Consider the following 7,222-nt stretch of genomic DNA (forward strand, 5'->3'; position numbering starts at 1 on the left):
GCAATTATGAAAACAATATGGAGTTTCCTCAGTAAACTAAAAATAGAATTACTATATGATCCAGTGATTCTACTTCTGGGTATATATCCAAGTAAATTGAAATCTATATGCCAAAGTGATATCTGCACTCCCATGTTCATTGCAAGGTTATTCACAGAAGCTGAGATGTGGCAATCTAAGTGTTTATCATCAGATAAATGGATAAAGAAAATGGATATATACACAATAGAATACTATTCCACCTTATAAAAGGGGACAGTCCCATCATTTGTGACAACATGAATGGACTTGGAAGATATTATGCTTAGTGAAAGAAGGCAAGCACAGAAAGACATACACCACATGATCTCACTTTTATGTCTAATCTAAAAAAGTTGAACTCATAGAAGTAGAGAACAGAACATTGGTTACGAGAGGCTCAGAAAGGGAGGGGATTGGGGAAAGGAAAGATGTTGATCAAACGGTACAAAGTTTTAGTTAGATGAGAGAAATAAGCTTTAGTGACTTATTGCACAGAATAGTGACTATAATAAATAAAAACATTGCAAATTTCAAAACTGACAAAAAAGCAGATTTTATGTTTTCAACACAAAAAATAATAAGTATATGAGGTAACAGATTTGTTAATTAGACAAATTTAATCACTCTACATTGTAAAGGTATAGCAAAACATCACCTTGTACCCCATAAATATATACAATTATTATTTATAAATTAAAAATAACATATAAGTATACAAAACACCATACCACAGTTGTATGAAGACTGTGACTTGAATAGCTGATCTGCAACAAGCTGGTTATTTCATTGACCTCTGGACACTAATATCTTAAAGGAACCTCAGGAGGCCATATTGTTTCCTTAAATGTCAGTATGAATCACAATTATATTGCCATCTTATTTAGCTATTTAGATGCTTTTAAGAGCTGTATTTACCTTAGTGCAGGAAAATTTGGGAAATCATGTGTTTTAAAGAAGGGAATTAAATCCTGTTTATTAAAAATAATTTAAAATACCTTTTTAAAGTAGTTTTAATATTGTTTTAATAAGCTTTAAAAATATTTTAGTAAAAATATTTAATTAAAATATAACAAATTACAATAAATTTAATTAAATATTTTTCAAATATATTTTTTAGAAAGTCATTAAACAAAGAAATCAAAATAACTTTGCTCCCTCTTATCCTCTAGCCAAGGAGGTTACTTAGAGCATCACACTTCTATTTAGACTTTATGGAAAAGGTGAAATTTCCAGGGATCTAACGGCGAAGGGTGAGTATATATGGTAGATTTGGAGGAAAATAGTATATTAGGTGAAGGGGAGAAGGTAAAGTAGGTATAAGTAGTCATGCCAGGTTTTTATTTGCTACTCATTAAGACAATAGTAAGATTGGCATTCAATGTGCTCATTCATTCTCTTTTCTAATAGCTTTATGCTTGTGACGATTAAGAGAGGCATAAACTGATCTTTTAGATAGATAAGCAGTCTTCAAGTACTTCATTCTTTGAAGTACTTTTCAAATTTCAGGAAATTTGAAAGGATCCACTGTAATAAAATCTATTCATCTCTTCCAAAGCTCATAGTCACCGCAGTTGTACTTTAGGTCCAATGGTATCAAAGGCTGCTGATTGTTGAGATAATTATCCAAGATAAACAATTCCAGTTCAACTTATTCATAAGTTATCATTAATAAGGTTACCATGTTTGTGTTACAAAACCATGAGTTAGTGAATAGTTTCAGGGACATTAAGTAGACTCTCCATGGAGTTTGAAATGTTGTTTCTTCCAACTCTATCAGGATTCTTGGTCTGTAAGTGTATATTGCTTCATGCTTTGAGAGAGCTAAACAATTAGATCGTTAGTGGTAGTTCCAATACAATATGCAGAACTCTGCTCTTGATCATATCAATATATCCAAATCATGTAAATCAGGTATACTTTAATGACAATGCAACACTCAGCCCAAAATCAAAGGTGGGAATTGCTCAATAGTTACTAATAAATATTTCCTAATGCCTTTAGTCTGTTATTGTTAAAATGATTACCTTAATCTCACATGGGCATGGCAACACAATGTGCCCTCTATCATCGGGGAACTCCAGATGGGGTAATAAGTGGCTCAATTTGCCCTATAACTCTTCATCACCGTGCTACCAAAGCACTGACATCATCATCATTTAGTCACTAGAATCTTTCCAGGCGGGCTGATTGTGAGTTCACACTATTCTTTGACAAACAACTTTGCACATTGACATCATTCATCATACATGAGAAGATAAGTCTTGGAAGCTGAATTTACCTAAGGCTATAATAGGATTGACCATTTGGACTAAATTAGCCAGTCATTGAAACAACTGGTCAACCCATTAAAATCTTAAGTACATAAATAAACTAAGCCATGGTTTTAATTAATGGATTATGGTTCAGAAAAGGGTTGAGAAATACTTTGGCATCACAGGCCAACTGGTATAGGAGAAACCACATCGGATGCAACAAAGAGGAGCTTGATTCTGACAAGTCATGACAAATGGGCAAGTCACTTCATTGTGCTGAGTCCCAGTTTACTTGTCTATTAAATATTGTAATTGTTACTAGATGATTTGTCTGGTTAGAAAAGTCCATTGGAGGAATTTACTGTGGTGGTTAAAAGTTGCTCTTCAAAGCTGGTTTAAATCCTTTTTAATATTAGCTATGGTGGTCAAGAAGACCCAGTATTCACTCAGACTTCTTCTACCCTACACCCCTCCTCACAAAAACCAAATCTATAAGGATTTTTGGTTTGCAAGTATATGTCATGCCATGTTTTGAGAGTGCTGAACTTATAGAGATCATGAATGGTGGTTCTAACGCAACATGCAGGACCTATTAGCTGTATAGCAAGCTATTTGCAAGAAATGACCACCCTTTGGTTATCAGTCTAACTCCCATCGCTTTGTATAGTAAGTCATTATTCAATACAATTTAGACGACTAGAACAGTTCTTCATCCAGATTTGGAGATCAAAGAGCAAATATATTTGGGGGTCTTAGAACTGTCAATTAATTCAATTCCAAATCAAATCTCTTTAGATCTTATTAAAGCTATCCATCAATTCTGCTTAATTTATATAATTTTTCTATGGAAAGAACCTCTTCCTTACTACTGTTATGGGGAATCCTTTTGTTCTTCTAAGACTGTCTAATATCTCACCCACTAGAGCAGTTGTCAGAGTTCAGCTCAAGTTTAACAACTCTTCTCTGTCTCTGGCAGATGGGAGAACTGCCTGATCACTACAACGTTTCATTGCCAAGGTTAGTGTCATTTAGTGTTGTTGGAAAAACCTAGCTTTTCCTATGTAATCCTCTAAACTGGGACATTGCTAAGGGCTTTTATTTCTGCTTGCAGGAGCTCACTGGACTTTTGTCACAATTTAATGAGATTTTGTATCTAAATTTTCCCACACCATGCCTGACACCAGGTGGGTGTTAAATAAACATTAGGTGTCTTTTTACTACCATAAAATATGTATGAAACTAACATTTATTAAAAATGTTTTTCTGTCAGAAGTTATCCCCAAATTTTTCATTTGCTAGCTCTTTATGTATTGGGGAAACAGATCCAGTTTCTTGAAGGGATAAATCTATAATTTTGAATTTCTGTGGCTACTCAGTCTCTTTGACCCCCTTTGATTAATATTGGAAATGAAGAATTCCAAGACTTTAGCCAGATTCCAACCTGAATTTTATTTTGGACCGCTTTCTTCCTTCTTCATCAGCCTAACAGTTGAAATTCAATAGGCTATTTGTCATTGCCTAGTGTCATCACCAGGCCAGAATATTAGCCAGCTGTGAGATAGCTGCCGCATTCCACCCCAGAAATGGCTTCACATCAGCTATGAGTGAAGAACCTCAATACCAGGACCACTCAGCTACTTGTTGAGAATCCCAGTGTGTTGAGTTTGTGTTACTACCCAGGCTTTGCCTACATACACATACCAGCTTGGGAATGAAACAGAGATTGAATTCAGTTTATTCCTTTTAAGCAACTGAGTGAAACCTCTTTATTAGTTTTCCTTTCCCAATATGACCAATTTTATTTCCTCTTCAAATTATTGTGTCTAAATAGACAGGGCCTTGGAATGAGATCACCATGTCAACATTCCAGTATGAATCTCTTTTGACTGCAAGGGGTAGAAGTGGAGGACAGAGGGTGGGGTAGGCAGGAAGGAGGTAGGGAATTAAGTGTGAAAACATCCCAGACAAGAGCAAACACTGGTGCCCAATGTCAGGACACATTTCCACCTGCAGCTGCCTGGAACCAAGCACTCTCATATTTGATTTGGGGATATTTAGTAAGATCCACTTGACTTTTCCAGAATGGTTTGTCTTGTGTGCATTTCCACACCCAGACTGTCCCTGACTTCTTAAAAAGGCTTTCCAGATACATAGACTGAAAAACAGTTTTTACAGGTTTCTTTAGAGGAATTTGCATACTGGACTCATCTTTTACTGGTATTAATTTACTGAAAATGGATGGAAATTTCCCTTCTTCTTCTTTAGTTTTTTTTTTTTTTCCTGGTCAATCTTCAAGTTAAATTTAATGTTATTATGCAAAGAGAGGAAAAAAATTACTCAAAGAAGAACCAAACCAAAGATTCAGTTTTAAGCCTGTACTTAAAGGAAACTGTTCATTATTACTTATATTTCCAATTTTCTTTATGTTTTTACAAATATTCAGCTATATGTAGACCTATAGTAAATTACAAAATGACTACACATTTCAATTAATTGACAGAATGACATGTAATAAACATTCAATTAAATAGGCCTTTGCCTCACAATATAACCAGTACATTCTTCTAGAATATAGAAGAACCAGTAGAGAATTTGCACTAGAAGTTGCAATAGGCACAATTAGAAAAAGTATTATAGCCAATGGTCATACCACTGAACAGTATTACAAGCTTTTTGAATTAATAATGCAACCCAGAACTCAGATACAATGTACCAGCTGTTTAAGGAGAATTTAAGAAAAAATGTTTTATACATTTGTCATGGGAAATAATCACCTACTCCACTTTTTTTTCCCTGCAAGCAAGCTCTCTCCAAGTTAAATAGGGCAATGCCAGAGAAGTGTTCTATAGATTCTACAACTAGGTATTCTTTGTATCACAACTTCCACTGGTTGGTTCAAAAATAGTGTTTTATTTCTCATCTAACTGATTCTTTCTAACAATCAATTAATTGACAAAGAAGCTTAACTCCTTCAAAGTCTGGTTTTTGAGCATTCTGAACAATATTTTATCCAAAATATTACCAAAGTTTTAGTTATCCTTCTGTGGGATTAAAGAGATGTGGTAGAGAAAGTTTCCTGTTCCCAGAAGGGATCTAGTGTTCTGTCAGAGGAACTTTGTGAAGCATCTGGATTGCTGGGGCATTTTCCAAAGGACTCCTTTAAAGGTGCATCCTCATAAACCTCTAAAAAGCTCTCATTAGATATGTTTTGGTGGAGAACGTTGCAGTTACCTTTTTTTTCAACTTCAGTGCTACATTGGGATAATTATAGCAAAGAGGGGAGGAAAACTATACAAACTACTCTTCTCTTCCCATTTTTTTTCCATTTATAGGAAAGAACAGTAGAGAAATCATCCCCCCTTGAAAGACTAGTTGGTTTTCTTGGTATAAAACTAATTTTATAGAGTAATTACTCCTAGCATAAATGAAAAAAAGCTACATATATTCATAAGAATGAATATCATAAAGGAAATTACAGAGAAGATAGTAGGATAACATTTATATAACATGCTAACAATGACGTGTATTATTTAGGAGTATACATATGCAGTAAAAATATAAACACAGCTATGGAAATGATCAAATAACTTCTGGTAAGTAGTTAGCTGTACCACTGAGAGAAGGGAATGTAAGAAACTTAGGAGACATGGCTTTTATCTGTAATGTTTTATTTCTTATGTTTAGTGGTAAGTCGATGGATTTTTAAAATATTGTTTTCATACTTTTTGTATATGTATCTCCATATTAAAAGCTCCAAGGTGAGTGGTTAAAAATTGTGGCTTATTGAAAAACAGGGGTCTAACTTTAAGTCTTAGTTCTCCTTTGTAATAACTGTGTTTTTTTTGAGATAGTTACTTAACCAAAAATCAACTTCTTCATTCTTAAAATGGGAATATAATGGTATCTACCTTGGAGGGTTCTTTTATGGATTGAGTAAATTAATGCATTTATAATGTTTACACTACTCGACATCCTACATTTAATACATATTATGGATATGCTTACACATAATGTACAGGTCATCTCGTATGGTTGTATATAATATAATTACGCCTTTTAAAACTTACCAGCCATATGATCATGGGTAAGTCATTTAAGCCTTCTGAGAGTTCTACTCTTCATAGTTTAAAATGGAAAGAATTAGATGATCTATCCTGTCTATCACAGGACCTCTAGGAGTATTAAATGTGATCGTGTATAAAAAACAGTTAAAACGTTTGAAGTCATTATAAAAAAATTCAAGTGTCTTTTAAAAAAATTAAAATATTTTCTACTGAGATCACATTTATTAACTAACAATTTTTAACTCTCAATTTTATTGACAATCTACTACCATACTAGCTAAATTCTGTGATTACAGTAATGATTTTTAAAATGTGATTTCTACCGTCATGCCCTTATGCCTTCTTAGGTTACCCGATGTAGTGAAGGAGAACAACAAATGAAAAATAAAATGAAGTGAGAGAGGAAAATATATTCCAAAGCTTTGTAGTGAGAGGTGTAAGATGAATAATGAGGACTTAAAACCATCCTGCTGTGGAGAACTGGGAAGGGGATGCCATGGTGATAGGATGGGGAAGTAGGAATGGACAGATGATGAAGGACTTTGTAGTTCATGTTAAGGATTTTGGTCCAAGAAGTTACTGAAGGACTTTAAGCATAAGATTATATGACCAAATCTGTTTTACAACATTATTCTAACGGCTGTACAATTATTATATTAGAAATGGGCAAGAAGAGAAGCAGGGAAACCAGTCAGGAAGGGGTTTTGCTAGTACCAGAAGATATTCTAGTAGTTTGTAATAGGGTGGAGGTGGAGTGGCATTGGAGAAGAATTCACAGATTGGGGACGAAGAAGTCATGATGGATTTGATTTGGGCTGGAAGGAGATGAGGTGGGAAGAAAAGTTGCCTGCTTTGTTGAATGTTACTAAAGATCACAGCCTTTAG

The 7,222-nt window shown here is 34.3% G+C and overlaps 1 long non-coding RNA gene across 1 annotated transcript; it reads left to right on the forward strand.

Moving 5' to 3' along the window:
• Window positions 1–1,206: 1,206 nt before the first annotated feature.
• On the forward strand, window positions 1,207–3,549 carry LOC129488890 (uncharacterized). The gene is made up of 3 exons (XR_008659742.1): window positions 1,207–1,271; window positions 3,250–3,290; window positions 3,385–3,549. It is a non-coding gene; the product is annotated as an uncharacterized lncRNA (long non-coding RNA).
• The last annotated feature ends 3,673 nt before the right edge of the window (window positions 3,550–7,222 follow it).

Source organism: Symphalangus syndactylus, chromosome 8 (assembly GCF_028878055.3).
Source record: "Symphalangus syndactylus isolate Jambi chromosome 8, NHGRI_mSymSyn1-v2.1_pri, whole genome shotgun sequence".
Classification (NCBI taxonomy): domain Eukaryota; kingdom Metazoa; phylum Chordata; class Mammalia; order Primates; family Hylobatidae; genus Symphalangus; species Symphalangus syndactylus.